The 17,283-nt window shown below is 37.5% G+C and overlaps 1 pseudogene; it reads right to left on the bottom strand.

The window, feature by feature from the left end:
- Positions 1–2,994: 2,994 nt before the first annotated feature.
- On the bottom strand, positions 2,995–16,650 carry LOC108695860 (annotated as a pseudogene).
- Between the last annotated feature and the right edge of the window lie 633 nt (positions 16,651–17,283).

The raw sequence follows: 17,283 nt of genomic DNA, 5'->3' as shown, positions 1-17,283 counted from the left end.
TTATACCAGAAAAATATTTTGCACAAAAATTCAACTCATTTGGAAAGCCTCAAGTTCATACAAATAGTCCCGGAAGTCACGTCAGTTGCTAAATAATATTTTTTTATGGGGTAAATACACAAAATAATAGATTGACCCCCCAAAAAAAATAATATATTTCTGGAAATTACAAGTGCCATCTCCCATAGGGGCAGATTCACTAAAATCCGAAGTTGCACTGGCGATAGCTTCGCCACACTCCGCCACACTTCACCAGGCTTTATTTCACCAGCGCTACTCAAATTCACTAAAATGCGAAGTTGCGGTCAGGGAGGCGAACGGTAGCGAAGTTGCGCTAGCGTTAATTCATCAAAGTTACGAAGTTAACCGAAGTTACGCTAGCGATGCCTAATTTGCATACGGCGCCAAGTTAAAGTACAATGGACGTATATGTAGCAGCAAATACATTACACTACACAAGCCTGGGAAAGCTTCATAAAATAAAATAGAGTTGTTATTTTGCCCTATACATGTGCCCACTGTATAGTTTAGGTGCCATATGTTAGTAAATATAGGGGGGAAGAAGGGTACCCCCAAAAAAATTAATGATCTTTTTCAGCCTATCACCCTTAAAAAAGGAAAAGACGCCAGCGTTTTTTGGGACTTAGAAAAAATTTCGACCTTTTTTTGAAGCAAGCCCTCTCTACTCTATTGCACTTCACCTGGTCTGAGGTGGCGCAAGAGGTAACGTTCAGTAAAATGAGTAAGTTAGTGAATTAGCGTAGTTAAGTAGTTAGTGCAACTTCGCCTGGCAAAAGGGTGCGAAGTAGCGCTAGAGTAGGTCCACTTCGCTATCGAATTTACGCCAGCGCCCGTTAGTGAATTGGCGAAGTTACGAAATGACGTCACACTGGCGAATTTGCGCCAGCGTTAGTCACTTCGCCCTTTAGTGAATCTGCCCCATAGTATTCATTATAAACAAATAATCCAGATTTTTAAAAATAATTTCCTTTTTCTTTGTAATAATAAAACATTACCTTGTACTTGATCCAAACTAAGATATATATAAATCCTTATTGGGAGCAAAACCAGGTTTATTTAATGTTTACATGATTTTCTAGTAGACTTAAAGTATGAAGATCCAAATTATGAAAAGATCTATTATCCGGAAAACCCCAGGTCCCAAGCACCTCGATCCCCCCATCTGCACAGTTGAAGTCTCTGCAGCACACAGCTCACACTCCCCCTCCCTCTCACATACTTGTAACAGTTTCTCTTCAGTACCTGAATGCTGCTCAAATTCCCCAGCACAGGAAGCAGTGGCAGATTGACAGCAGACACAGCCAATAGGAGTTAAGTTAGCTGCCAGTACAATGTGTGATGTCATATAAGGAAGAGGAAGTGAACACTGTAGTGTTTTTGGGGGTCAGTGACCCCCTCCCAGCACAGGGTCCATGTGGAACTGAGGGATTAGTAAAGGGAAACTTCTGAGGTGAATATCTCTTGAACTGTACTTTTTCTGTTAACTATTTCTATGGAAAAGTTTGTTCTATTAATGTGAACAGTTAGATTTGTCAATTTGTTACAAAGGTGAACAACCCCTTTAAGGTTCTCTGGCCTTGTGTAGTGTAATGTAGTTACTGCAACATATACGTCCATTATACTTTAACTTCACGCCGTATGCTAATTAGGCATCGCTAGCATAACTTCAAACTGCTTATCATATTATCTCTAGCGCAACTTCGCAAGCGTTCAGAACTAGTGAATTAGCACTGTCAGCAAAGCCGTCCCTGGCGCAGTTTCTGAGGTAAGTAAATTTGCCCCTAAGTTGGAATTTAAGTAGTATACAAAATGTAGTTTGCTGGTCTTACCAAGACTTCTTACCTGATTTGCATTCAGATTTTAGATCTTGTTAGATTTGTTTGTTTGTATCTACAGAAAACATACTAAAAGTGCAATTAATATTATAGTAGTAGCTTTAGCAAACACATCATGAAATTCAGTGTTTCATACTGATTTCTGTGCTGCAGGGGAGCCTCCAGAAAGTCATTTACATAATAAAGTTCCCAGCGGCCCATTTACATTTTATAGAGAGCATCCCATCGGGCATTTGCCCGATCTCACAGATGGCCAGTCCGGCCCTGCACAACGTTCATAAGAAACAGTTTAGTAAAAGCTGCCAGCCATTCTAATATTATTGTTTTTTATCTAATAACTTTAGATATAAATAATGACTTTTACTAGGAGGTATAATACGGACAACCTGGCAATCCTATCATAGTATATAGTGCCATGCCATAGTTTCAGGGGTGTAAAAACTTCACAATATCCAAGGAATAGAAAAGAACCCCCACTTGAACAATCTAAACTAGGGCAGTCACAAAGTATTTTTGACACACTTATTACAAGTCGGTTAAATAGTAAGCACTTAAATAAACACCACTAATCAATGCATAAGGTTGAATGTAACACTTGTTGAAAATTTATAAAGTGCTGTGCAATAAATTATAAAGTGCAGTGCAATGAGTTAATTGTGAGGAGCTCAAAAAGCCAAAAAATCTATAATACCTCAGTAATATTGAGCCAATTAATAGAGTGATACCTGGATTGATCACTAATTTCTAAATTAATTGTAATGCTAAAGAAAAATATAATTGATTTGTATAAGTAATTTACTCCGATGGCTGCCATGATGTTTTCTGACTTCAGTGCTTCATTCCTAAGGAGAGATTGCTAAGTGTTAGCCATGGAGAAGGCGTGTGTATAATAATTCTGCAATTTGTTATTTTTTCAAATATTTATTTACCATTATTTATATCTCATTCCCTTTGCTGCCAATTTAAAGTTCAACTATAACTACTAATAATAAAATTTTCTCCCATCTCACCATGTTTATCTCTCTCATAGACTTGGCCTAGTTCAGTGACCTCTGCCCTAATACAATCTCACCCTTTATTATGGGCGCTTTAGTTACACAATATTTATGAAAGCCAGAGAATATTGTATGAATAAGAGCAGTAGATGGATATGGTCTATACATCAAGTGAACTATAATGAGAATCAACAGTTGCCTTACCTCTCTGTAGATGCCACTTGATATTACTTTTCACACCCCTTTCATTCCAGATGTTACGAACGAAGGGGTGTGACAGTAGCTGCTCTGCAGATGGCCTCCAACCCGGATTTTTCTGGAGGCATTTCTTTATAAAATTATGGAAGTTGCCACTCCTGGAAAAATGAAACAGATGCAAAATTCTAAATGTTCATGTTGTATAATAACTAAATTCCCAGAGCTCATGCATTTTAAAGACTGTCAGGGGAATGTAATTAAAGTCGCAAAGAGCAAAACAATTCGCACCAATAAGACTAAAAATCCACATCTCACAATGCTATATTGTTCCTTAAACTGTGATTCCATTGCAAATTTTAATTGTGCACTCTTAAGAAGTGCTTGAAGGTCTCGTTATCTTTTGGAGCAAACATAACGACTTTTTCAGTAAGAAGTTTTATTACATTTACTGCCCATTGGCGCAAACTATAACATTCTCAAACGGTCTTCCACTGTCAGAAGTGGTCGCTAAACAGTTCCTGGGCTCGCAAAAGCTATATTAAATTCACGCAAAGCAAAATTTGTTAGTGCAAAGGCATAACTTTTCACATTGCGAATAGTTTTTCCATTAGCGACTTTTATTACATTCCCCCGTGTGAATAGAACCAGCACAGCCATGTGCCCTGTATACCCCATAAGCTTCTATTTTATGGACAGTCCTTTTGTTAAACATTATGATCTTGATCATGTCACTCTGTGCCCAATCACATCACAGGCAGACAGAAGCTGTTCAAGAAGGCAATAAAGGGTGAGCACCTTCCCTTCCAATGGTTCAACTGATCTACCTGATAAGGAGGGGTCTATTTTGCTTACTTACTAACCCTTAATCATTAGAGTACATTTACCTTTGACCATAATATGATCTCTCTTGTTTTGCCATCTTGGCCTCGCTTGTATTGGCTGCCAGATAATAACCCCAAGATCTCAAGCTAAGCATGACCTCCTGCACCTGAGCATTCAAGAGCTACACATAGAACACTTTATCTTCACCCTCACTTCTTTCCCATGTATCCCTTCCCCATCCTTACTTCACCCCAATTCCCAATGTCCCCCCCCTGCCATAACGTCTCCCTTGCCTATTTCCCCAAATGTTTCCTTGACTTTCTCATTTGTGCACCCCTTTACCACATTATCAATATCCCTACCCTCTCCTCATTTCCTTTTCATTCCCCACCCTCTCCACCTCACCCTCTTTTCCTGTTTCAGTGGAAATCACTCACCATGAGTCCCATAGCAATACTGGAGCGGGACCATGCATTATTCTTTTGATGTTTGCATTGCTGGGAAATCTGCTGAATGCTAGGTTGGAAGAAAATACAAGATGAGAATATGATTGACAATCACAACATTTCTTAAAAAACAATAAGTCTTGAAAAAATCTAATTAACTCAATTGTACTTTTGTTTCTTGATTGCCAGCATACTGACAAAATAATGGATTGGAACTGGCAAATTCCAATTTTAGTAAATCAACACCTTACTAGTGATGGGCGAATTTGGGCGAAACGGCGCCGACATCTCGTTTTCGATGCAGGCCTCCGTTTTTTTTACGCTGGTGTCCATTTTTTTACCCCAGCGCAAATTCGCTGGCGAAAATGCACCGGCGTCCAAAAAAAACAGAAGCCGGTGTCCATTGTTGCAGCAGTTTTGCGAATTTATTCACCGGCAGCGAATCTCGCGAATTCGCACCTGCCGAATAAATTTGCCCATCACTACACCTTACTAATCAGCCCCATAGTTTTCAATACTTAATAATATTCCATGTTAAAGCTTGACACATAAATGCCCTCTAACTTTTTTACAAACAGTTCTTTATGCACTATAGCACACACACTGGGGTTTACTTACGGTAGTATCTTTCTGCCATTTCAAGGGCGGAGATTCCCAGTGACCATACATCAGCCTACATATTGAAATATGGAAGAAAAGGCAACTATTAGAAAAAAATAAACACAGGGCACATGAAAAAAACAATTACCTGGTGTTAAATCCAGGAAAATGGAAAATAAGGGAAATTCATTACACTTTATATATTGGTGACCCCATGAAAATGTAAAATCAGAGGATGTAATATTGAAATTTCAAGTAGTGAAGGGATGTGATCTTTAAAAAATGACCCCAAACACCCCAGGTGATGACCCCAGAATGACCCCAAAACTCCATAAAGAGTCAAGTGGAGTTGGTTTCTAACATTCCTGTGCCCTGCAGTTCTCTCCTTCACTTAAGATTCCCCCTCTCATATCACAGAAACCATATTACAGCTTTGTATTCACTGTTATGAGGGGGTATGTGAAGTGAGTTAAAAAGATCACACAGTGCACCTTGTATAAGTTACATACATTATATATAAAACGAGAGAGAAGATATCACAATACCTTAGAGGTGTATTCTATGACCTTATAGTTAGTGTTGGCCAGTACTTCTGGTGCCATGTATGGAAGAGCACCTGCAGTACTATGACTGCTTTCCCCAATGGTGGCATAGCTGACATCACCTGAAATTGTATAACAAAAGCAGGAATTTTAATTTTCATTTATAAATGCAACACACCATGACGATAGAAATAAATATCCGTTTGTTCAGGTTTTTGGTATCACTTACTGATCTTCACTTCTACATCAGATGTTATCATGATGTTGTTTGGCCTTAAGTCATGATGAATCACCTTGTGCTTATCAAGGTGACACGGGTGCTAAAAAATGAATAAAGCAAAAGTGAAAATGTAAATATTTTTCTTGCTGTTATTATCAGATTTATCCAGAACAGTACCAAGGAGTTTCACTTGAGATATACCTTTAATACCTCCTTGCAGGTGTAAGCAATCCAGCTCTCTGCCAAGGAGTGGGATATGTTGCTGTTAAAGAGCTGTTTTATTGATGTTCCACTGTAACGCTCCATTGAAATCTAGAACACAAACAAAGAATTGTTAACATGTAGATCTGTGTGGCCTACAATTTTTTGGGAAGTCTGGGGAAAAGTGCAATATCAGGTGCAACTGAGAACTAAGTGGTCAACATGCACCGGTCTCTTTCTTACCAAACTGAATCATATTTGCATCCAAAATGCTAGCTTGTATTAGAGCTGTAAAGAATAAAGAATTCCTTACCCACAGTCCCTCATATTCTGGCATTTTCACAGAGGCAGGGTGGAAATATGCCCCGTAATAGCCAATGATGTTTCCATGGCCAGAAATGGTTTCTAGAACTTGCAGTTCTTTAAAGGACTTCTTTCTGCTTCTAGTTTCAAATAAAAGAAGCAAAGTCAATACAATGGATGAAATGACTATTTCAAATACCCCAACCTAACTTGTAGTTCGGAAAAATGTCAAAGTTATAATACCCCTAAATGAAAATTGCATAATTTGATAGACTCTCTCAGTTCTTTTATTTTTCAAATCCCATAAATTTCTCAAATGGTATTTGTTCATTTATTTTTACAGTTACATAGTTATTAGCTTAGCAAATGATCCTACTATTAAAAATCATAATGTAGGTGTTACAAAAAGGTTATTAGTATTTAATTATAGTAATCATATCAAGACACATTACCTCTACATCTTTCATGATGGTAACTGCCACCTCCTTTTGTTCTTTACGGTGCCATCCCTACAACAAAAGAAGCAAAAGAATCTCTGTGATCATTACTGTTTGGAACATTATGGAAAAGCAAACGCATATATTGTGTGGATATGGGAAGGTTTATTGGCAGCTTTAGAAGCACAAGAAAACAAAGAAGAGACAAAACTCTAGAGGGTAATACTAATGGGCAGTATATACAGAATCACCGAAGCCATAACAAAAATTACGCCGCTAACTAAAATATCTTACATTATAAATGACACCGTAACCGCCCTCTCTGATGGGCTCCAGGACTTATACATAACTCCTTGATTTCTAATAAAATAGCATTGTATTAAAAAAACATGATAAATTCAAAACTGAATTCATTTAAGGCAGTTGGACAAATAACCTTTCCAACATGAAGAAGCACAGGGGGTATAGGGGGAACTGGGAACTAGTGCATTAGGGGAGAAGACTGAGGACTGGAATATTTAAGTCAAACCATTAAAGTAGAGCTTTTGCATCATTTAGCATTCCAAAATACAGTTCTACAGCCGCTTACCGGGTATTTAGCTGCACGTTGATGTTGAAATGCCGGGGAAGACAAAAAACATTTTTCTTAAATTAACTATTTTTGGGGAACTGCTAAAATTACAATTTAAGGGTAAAGGAAAGGTTTATTTACTGCAGAAGGGGGCTTCAATATGTTCATTAACAAAGCTAGTTTTTACTGGTACATCTTGGTTCAAAGAGAGAACTTTTTTTGTTAGATGAACTAACCCTGGAGTGCAGGTGCTTCAATGGATATTATGGGGTTTATTTATTAAAGATCGAGTTGCGTTTTTCCCAAAAAATTTCAGTTTTCAAGAGTAACTTTTACTAAAAACTGGAATTTTTGAGAAACAAAAAAAAACTCATATTTTTTTCAAGTTTAAAAAAAAGACTTGAATTTGTTGAGATTTATTATGCCCTGAAGCTGGAAATAGCTTGAATCCAAATACACTCCAGCTAAAACCTGTTCAAGGTCATATAGAAGTCAATGTTCGGGTTTCTTTTGGTGGTAAAATTCGAGCAATCAGTAGAATTCGAATGCAGGACAAATCCACAGCAGTATTCTTAACTGCAAAAACTTTTATTGGGAATGCACAACACACAACATGTTTCGGGCTAGGCCCTTTATCAAGTGTGCAGGAACATACAAGGTGTGGGTATTTAAACATTTTGTGACCTTTCACCTAATGTGATGCATTGTGGGTAAGTCAGAATTGGTATTAATTAAAACCATTGAAAAACAATTAAATCAATTAATATGCATACCACAAACAGTTTTTTAGTGTCCATGAAACTCGCTTGAATCCACCAATTTGTGAAGTTTTCGTGTAGTGGAAATACTAAAACCTTTTAAAATTTAACACTATTCGAGACAAAAATAAAAGAGTCCATTTCTCCATTTCCACTATTTCCAATACTCCAGTAGTCTAGCCTATACGTAAAGGAAACTGCCGTTAGGCCTATCCAGGCACTAGCTATAGAAAATGTTGTTACTCACGCATTATTGTTACATTAATAGTGGTTTAAAACATTGTTGCTTTCCAGGTTAATAGATACTTTTTGTATAATGTTGTTACTATGTCAACATTGTTATATTTACTTATAATTGCAACAAGATGTAGCCAGCATGTAATTTTAGTCTCCTGTATCAAAACTCACCATTACTTGATACGGCAGGAGATCCGTAAAGACTAGCTGACTGTCAATATCTCCTGTAGAAGAAATAGGTAATTAATACTCTAAAACTTCAGATTTACAAAAAGCATACTAGATTTAGTTGCTCATTCATCCCTTTAGGATAAACACAATCCAGGCGCCTAATCCATCGTGCTTCTCTTTGCAATAACATGGTATTCCTATCGCCCCCTTTAGGTGGTTTCGGCACGACCTCCAATACCTTCCATTTTAATTGGCAGGCATTATGTTTAGCAGTGGCAAAGTGTCTAGATACTGGAGTGTCATTATAAGTGTCTGCTTTAAAATTTCTGATGTTATTTTTATGTTCCTTAATTCTAGTATTGACAGATCGAATTGTTTTACCCACGTAAAGTATTCCGCATGGACATTTCAATACATAGACCACAAAATTAGTGGTGCAGGTGGCAAAAGGCATTAGTTTTATTTCTTTACCTGTTATTGGGTTGTTTTATGTTAGCACCTTTTATGATTGAGTTGCAGCAGTTACAGCTCATACAGTTCCGATCTTAGGTGTGCCCTTAAATATATTGGTTTTATTATCAGGGCTTGAAGTGGGACATAATATATCACGCAAGGTTCTACCCCTTTTGTAAGCAAAGCGTGGCGGGTTGGAAAAGATTGCTCCATACTTGGGATCAAGTTGCAGTAATGGCCAGTATTTTTTAATTACATTTTCAATATTTTTGCTCCGTCTATCATATTTACTGATAACGGTTAATCTGTCAGTATCTCTTAATTTCTGCTTACTACTCAACAGGTCCTGGCGGGGTAATTTTTGAACTTCATTATTAACCTGGGACAATTTGCCCTTAGGGTATCCTTTTTCTAGAAACCTTTTAGTTAACTCGTTTGCTGCCTCTTTATAGGCAGTGTCAGTGGATGCTATTTTTCGCGCCCTCATGTATTGGCCCTTGGGAATAGCATTCAATGTTTGGGGGTTATGAAAACTCTTTTTGTGTAAAAGATTATTCCTATCCATCTTTTTCCTGTACAAATTTGTACTTAGTACATTGTTTGCTAGTTTTATACTAATATCAAGGAAGTTAATTTCACAATCAGAGACCTCCATTGTAAATTTGACCGTATGGTGTGCTTCATTAGCCATTCTCACCATCTCCTCAAATTTATCCACGGTTCCTTCCCAAAATATTAGTATATCATCCACATATCTATGGTATTGTTTTATGTACTGCAAATATGGATCTCTAAGAAACAGCTTTTTTTCAAGTTCATAAACGAAGAGGTTGGCAAAAGAAGGAGCGACCGCTGAACCCATTGAGGTACCTTGCTTCTGCCAGTAAAAAGAATCCATATGTTTGAAATAATTCTTTTTGAGTACAATCTCAAGGCAATCCAGAATAAAGTAAATCTGTGCATGGGGTATAGTGGTTTCAAGCAAAGCCTCCTCTATGCATTTAATTCCCTCATCCTGAGGAATAGAGGTAAAAAGGCTTTGGATATCTATACTGCACAGCAAGGTACCTGGGTTAACATTCAAATTTTGGTTCAATTTATTTAACAGTTCTTTTGTGTCTTTTAAACATGTAGGAATATTTGAAACCAGTTTTTGAAGGTGATAATCTACATATTTTGAAAGGGGTTCAAGTACTGACCCGATGCCGGACACTATTGGTCTACCCGGGGGATTTTCAAGGGTCTTGTGGATTTTTGGTAAAGCATATATCATTGGGACCCGCGGAAAATCAGTATTAAGAAATTCTTTAGTTGTCTTATTTATGATCCCATTGACATATGCGTCAGACACCATTAAGTCAATTAGTTTTTTCAGTTTCTCAGTGGGGTCTGCATCAATCACAGAATAGTGGCCTGGGGTTTCAAGTTGGCGTTTTATCTCTAAGAGGTAATTACTCTTATCCATCACCACCACCGCCCCTCCTTTATCTGCCTTTTTTATTACAATTTCGGCATTATTTTTAAGGGCCGACAATGCTGCTTTTTCCCCATACGTTAAATTTGTCTGTTTATTGTCTGGATATTTATCCCAATTTGATGTAACTTCCTCTGTTACCACCTGTACAAACAACTCCAATGCATTACATGTTACATCAGGGAGGTAAGTGCTTTTTTTCTTTAAACCTGTTAGTTTAGCAGATGGCTGAGATTCAGAAAAACACATTTTAAGTTTTGCTGTATGAATAAACTTAAAAAATTCAACTTCCCAGTCAAAAAATTCAGTATTATAACTTGGGACAAAGCCTAAACCTTTGTTCAAAACTGAGAGCTCAGTCTTTGTTAAAGTCACAGAGGAAAGCTTGATAACCAGATCATTTACCTCTTGTTGCCTGTTCCGTTGTTTTTCTGCCGCTGTGGATAAGCTTCCCTGACAATGGGGTACCTTGGATTTTTTCTGTTCGTATTTATTTGCGAGCCGCTTGGGCCCGCAATCTTTCCTCTGTGACTTTAACAAAGACAGTACTTCGACTATAGAATGATCGAATAGTCGAACGATTTTTACTTCGAATCGTTCGGTTCTAAGTCGTTGTCGAAGTAGCCAATTCGATGGTCAAAGTAGCCAAAAATTTTTTCGAAATTCAAGTTATTTTTCATTCTAATCCTTCGCTCGAGCTAAGTAAATGTGCACCTTAGTTTTTTTCATAAATAAGAAAATATTGTGTGTGTTGTGAGATTAATTGAAGTATAAAAAACCTCACAAACTCAACCTGTGATAAAAAAAAAAACCCTTAATGTCCATTTTTTATTGATCAGGGTTTGTGCTAAACTAAACTTAGCTTTGGGAAGAGCTTTAGGTTTTTTTTTAATTCAGAAGGCTTCTCATTCAACTGGTGATTAGTTTTGAGAAGCCATTGAGACATGTCTAAATTCAAACTACAAGCAAATATATAATATAAAAGCAGCTTATTATACATAAGACCAGGTCATTTAAACTAATGAAAAGTTTAATTAAATAACTGTGCTCAAACCTTTTTAAATGCTTTAAGGCTTACCTGGCTGTTGTGGGTGTTTACTTGCTCCTCATAGATGTTGTAGATATCAGGCTGACAGGTGTTGGTGCCTGATTCCTCTGCTATCTCCTATTTAGGACAAAGAAAATTTATTTTTAGATTAACTGAACCCTTGTTAAAGAAGAACTGCAACACTCAAACTTCTTTATTCATGTCCATAGGTAAGAGAAGAAAGTGGAGTTGTGGTGCAGGGGGAATGATTGTTACGTTTTTTAAAAAAACATAATTTCTCCTTATGTACAGTGAAACCTGTCTGGATCTTTCATTCACTGGTAATTTTCTGCTTACCTGGCAGTGACTGCCATCAGCTTTCTGCTCCTGCTCAATATGTTTTTCTTCCTGGTTAAGACAGCAAAAAAGGTCAAAAACCAATATATTTTAAAGCTCGAAGTGTATATTGCACTATAACAAAATGCATAAAAATAAAGTATGTTTGGATTCATTTCTGTCCATTTCTACTCTCCTGTTTGGTCCTGATTTTGGGGAAGAAAAAGAGCATTATTAGAAATACAATTCACATAAATATAAAATATAATTACAATACAGATTAAGTGCTCAGTGTCAAGGAGACAAAAGGATGGAGGACCCTACTCTGTAGGGCTTACAGTCTAAGTGAGATAATGTCAATGCATTGTGTAATGCATGCCCTGTGTTTTTATTTTGAATGTGGGATTTTTATCCTACAAGTCTAGCTCGGTGTGAAAATATTGCTTTTACCTGATTCATAAGGCACAAGTCCACTGCAAGTATTTATATGTGTTTCAGGAAATATCATTAATAAATTAATATAAAGGTTTAATTAGATCTTTCTGTTCATACCTTATTGATATCTTTGAGGCTCTCTTGTTGATTTGAGCATTCACTTGCTCATTTTCAATGAGTTCAGGCTGGCAGGTGTTATCACCAGATTCCTGTGCTGTCTTCTGTTTAGAGGAGATAATTTTTTTTGATATATGAACTGAACCCACTTGATTAAAGAAGAACTGCAACATCCAAACTCCTCTGTTTGAGGCCATAAGCAAATTGTACTTGCAGGCAATTTGGAATGGATGGTGGGACAGGTTCACCAGTGCCAACGTTGGTGGTGCCTAACAAATTTGCTCCCCAGGGTAAATATGGGTTTAATATTCCCTTAAAATATTTTTTTACATTATGTCCATACAATTTCTTCTTACCTGACAGATGTAAATATCAGGGGTTTCTGAAGTCTCCTGGTTAAGAAAAGGAAATGAAAACATTGTATTATTGCTGTTGTAAAGAATCTAAACTACAATCTTGCATAAAATATAGAGTGATTTTTTGTATTCTCCACTACTCTTCCTCTCTTATGCTTACCTGATGATGATGGTTATGGCATGCATCAGTTCTTGCTCTGGTTTTAATTCCTAAGAGGAATAAAGTTAGTTATCTGATCAACTTCTTATAATGCTGTAGTTCAATATCTAACATGTTCTTTGTATAAAGCAAATTCACTCAACTTCATGTTTCTGTGCAATTTACTTGCCAACAGGTTGTACATGATTAAGAGAGGAAAGTAGATTAGAGCCACACATCTCTGGTATGTGTTGGGGGGGGGCAAGGGTATAACTATTACAGATCCAAATGTAGATGCAAATCTTTTTTATATCACATATTTGGAGTTCGTTGGTTATAGTTAGCTGTTCACAAAACATCATATTAAATGGTAAATTCTTATGTTTCCATTAATAGTAACCATTTTGCCCAATCAACTATGCCGAGGTCAGCCCCATGGCTTTATACCACTTCTTTTCTGCTTTCTTGCAGAGTATCACCAGGTTATACTGGTTAAGAGCAATAATATAAGAGACTGTTCAGTGCTGTTCCAATGGGGAGCACTTAGCTAACAAAATGTCAAAATGTGTTTACAAACTTTTGGAGCTGGGTCCACTAGTAAAGTAGAAAAGGATTGGAACTTGGCTGGGGAGGGGGGCAGACCCAGGAATCTAATCAGAAAAATGAACATTGGAAATCATACTAATAATAATAAGTGAGCACAACGTTTAAAGAAAGTTAACATATAACCTCTGTTTGATAGCAACTCCTTTATTGCTTACCAGGCAGATGATCTTGTGGGGTTCCACAATGGGTTCCTCCTGGTTGAGTGAAAAAATTGTGGAGTTACGCATCAATTAGTCGTGTGTCAAAATTGCCGCGTGCATAAACATTGTGTCAAAATTATTCAGACGCCCATTGACTTTTTTATGCATTTGGACCAAATAGTTGCTCGTATAAAAATTATTTTGACGCCCATTGACTTCAATGCGCTTCGTGACTTTTTTTTTTGGCATTTCGCTAATTTTTCGGGACAGTCGCAAATTTTTTGCCAAAGCGAACCAGCACAGATTCGCTCATCCCTATTCAGTAGCCATTCTCGATATAGGGAATGATACCATTATAACGTATATTATTGTGTATTATTTGTATAAGAAACGGTACAATTACTGTATTACAAAGACTGCCCCATTATTATATATAATGTATATGAGCATAGGGAACGCAGTGTTGGCTTGTACCTGACATTCACTGAGTAAGCAGCAATCTTTGCTTATTGCAAAACAGTCCTGTGGTTTTTTAGTGTTTAAATGTATTTTATTCAACTGGGGCAGCATAGCGCATCTTGACACAACTGGATATCAGTGCAAAGAGCTTTTTGGCCTTAGATGTAATCATATTAATATATTCATGTTATGTATTTAGCAAATAAGGGTCTGGGAAATTGTCCAAGCAGTAAATTGTAACTGGATTAAGATTTTAAATTGGGCAGTTCTAAAGGGCAACTGGTACATCATCACATACAATAGTTATTTTTTTTTTTTTTTTTAGAAACTTTGCAGTTGATCTTTGTAAAGTATATTAATGCACCAGTGGGTCAGTTTAGGGGGCCATTTTTTAAACCTTGAGTTTTTGTAGTTTTTTAGGGGGAAAACTTGAATTTTTTATGGAAAAATAAAAACTCACATTTTTAGAGATTTATTATACCCCAAAGCTGCTAATAATCGAAATGTGAAAATACTTTATCTCAATCCTGTCAAGTTATGTAGAAGCCAATTGGAGAAATGGCCTGAAATTGTTTCTTGACATCTTTATGTATGCTGGATAATCTGATAAAGTTGACGTTTTCATCTGATAATGGTCATGTATTCACTGAAGACATGCTGCTGTTGTCTGTACTTCCTAAACTCCCCAATACCGCTCCCCTCTGCCATTTGGAGTATATGGCCACCCTCCATGTAATTCAGCTTCCCTTCAGTGTCTCCTGCCAGCCTACAGACCCAAGGTTAGTCTTACAGATCTTAACACACATTTATTTACACAGATGCACAATTTGACAAGTGTTCACATAAATAGTCTGACACATTTTTTGTAATTTATATTTTATTGATGGTTTACAAATAACACAGAAATAGGTAGGCAAAACATAAGGAGACAAAGTAATATTAACTCATTTCGGAGACACAGGCTTTCCAAATCAGTTGTATTTTGATAAAATAGCATAAAATATATTTATATAAAAAAAAATAGGTAATGATTTCATTTTTTATCTATATTGGGACAAAAGGAATACAAAATGTTAAAGAGTCTTCTCACACAAAACCATTTTCCAAAAGATTTTTCTCAGCATGGTTTAACGGCTATAACAATTTTAACTAAAATGTAACATGAAAGCAGTACAGTGACATTGAAATTCTGAATTCCAACAATATCATGGCTGCCATTCATTAGGTTGCATCTTCCTAAAGTCCACAAGCAGGTTGTGCATGCTCATTGCCCAGGACAAGTCAACAGAAATGCACTAATGTCACCCAAGGAAAAAAGAGATGAATTAAAGAACCCAGAGAATTAAAATAAGGATGGAAAAAGAGTGCAACGCAGTGAGTTACTAAGACAAATCTCCATATTTCATTGTCCTTTAAAGGAAAAGGAAAGTTGTATCCCACTTGGGGGTGCCAAATGTTAGGCACCCCCAAGTGATTGTTTTTACTTACCTGAAACCCCAGGTCGGTCCTATCAGCAGAAAACTGCACTGGCCTGGGGTTATTCCAGCGATCATATATGAAACCTATATTACAAGAGAAATGGGAGATTTCATTTATAAAAACGTAAAGGTTTTCATACACCTGGCCTAACAATGTCTCAGTTGCAAAATATTTCTAAACAATTTTGTAAACAGTCAATTTAATGAAAACACATTGGAAGATCAGCATGATGTTATTTCTTTAATCATTTATAGGAAATACATCATTTAACTTTAACTTAGTGGGAAAAAAACACAGCTGTGGGCAAGCATTGACGTATAAGTGACACGTTCCAGGTTCTGGTCATCTTTAAAAGAAAATGATATATTCCACTGATATATTCCATATTTCCGCAGTATTATTTCTGCACAGTGATCAGGCTATTTATATATTATTTGTCAGACAAGTTTAAAAAATAGTCGGCCCCCCTCCGGCTTATCATACTTGGTCAATAAAGTTTGCACTATAATCAGATATGAATTCTATGGCTACAGTGATCAGCTAATCTAGTTCCAACATTGCCATTGCCACACCGCATTTTTTGAAAAGATATGCAGAAGTTTAACACACAAGTAGGACTCGTTTGCAATGGGACAAGGTGCAAGTTACACAAAACAGATACTTTGCACATTGCCTTCACCAGGATGTGTGCTTACCACTTATAAGTACAGCTACTGGAGCTCATAAAATGGAGCACACAGTTGCCCTAGTTTATGAACGTACTGCCTGAAAGAACTATATGGGGAGTGCACAGCACTACCCCTCCCATTCACTTGCCTTATACATCATTCAGGATATACAGGGAGGGTCAGGGGACAGCAGGTGTTCAAGGCAGGTGTTCAGTACTGGGCTCCCTTAAATCTCTGTAAACGTCACTGTGCCTGATTTTAATTGAATGCAAAGCATAAAGCAAAGCTTACATCTACCATGGTTACAGCAGACAGCTTCCCTGAAATACAAAAATAGACATTTTAAGAGTAAAATATAATGGGCCTAATTTACAAATGCCCTGGATGTAATTGCTAGAGATAAGTTGCCTCCTTTTGTGCTTATTGGCTGAGCACTTTCCTACATGGCATAGCTGCACTCTGCAAGGCATAAGGCAACCCCATCCTTACCACTTGCCATAGGACCCCATCGCACCCTGCAGTCACTAAAGTTCTCTAACTTGTACGAGGTGTTGGCTGGGTTGCCTAGGGGGCCCAGCTTGACTCGGCACTGCCTACTACTCATGAATACGATAATGCTGAACATTGCCTGCAGGTACTTATACTACGAAAGGGAGGAAAGTACAGAAACATGGCCAATTGTGCCCAGTGTCGGACTGGACTTGTGGGACACTGGGAAAAAAACCCTGTTCACTTCTTTCCACTGCTGGCACAGATTGCAGCGGTTGCCCCCCCATGCATTCATGTTGTGTCCACAAGGACAAGGTACGTGGTGTTCAGTGGGGGGTGTTGCTGCTTACTGGCCGTGGTGCTTACAGCTGGGGTGGGGGGCCTCCAGGTGCCAGCCCAGGTGGGCCCCAGGCACACCATATCAACACTAATTGTGCCTGTTTTCTGCATATTACACAACATTGGTCACATGAGGATTAAATGAGTGTTAGTAAATGGGTGGTACATGAAGCACAGGCCCAAGGAAGCCCTGGAACAGTAACAACAAAAAATTAAAGTGTTTTGAAAATATCATGTACTGTTGTCCTGCACTGGTAAAACTGGTGTGTTTGCTTCAGAAATACTACTATAGTTTATATAAACAAGCTTCTGTGCAGCTATAGGGGCAGCCATTCCAGTGCAGGTTACAAAGCAGATAACAGATGCACTCTGCATACTACCATTGGATTCCATTATAGAGCTTATCTGT

This window comes from Xenopus laevis, chromosome 7L (genome assembly GCF_017654675.1).
Source record: "Xenopus laevis strain J_2021 chromosome 7L, Xenopus_laevis_v10.1, whole genome shotgun sequence".
In the NCBI taxonomy this organism is placed as follows: domain Eukaryota; kingdom Metazoa; phylum Chordata; class Amphibia; order Anura; family Pipidae; genus Xenopus; species Xenopus laevis.
This window is presented reverse-complemented; position numbering and strand designations above follow the sequence as displayed.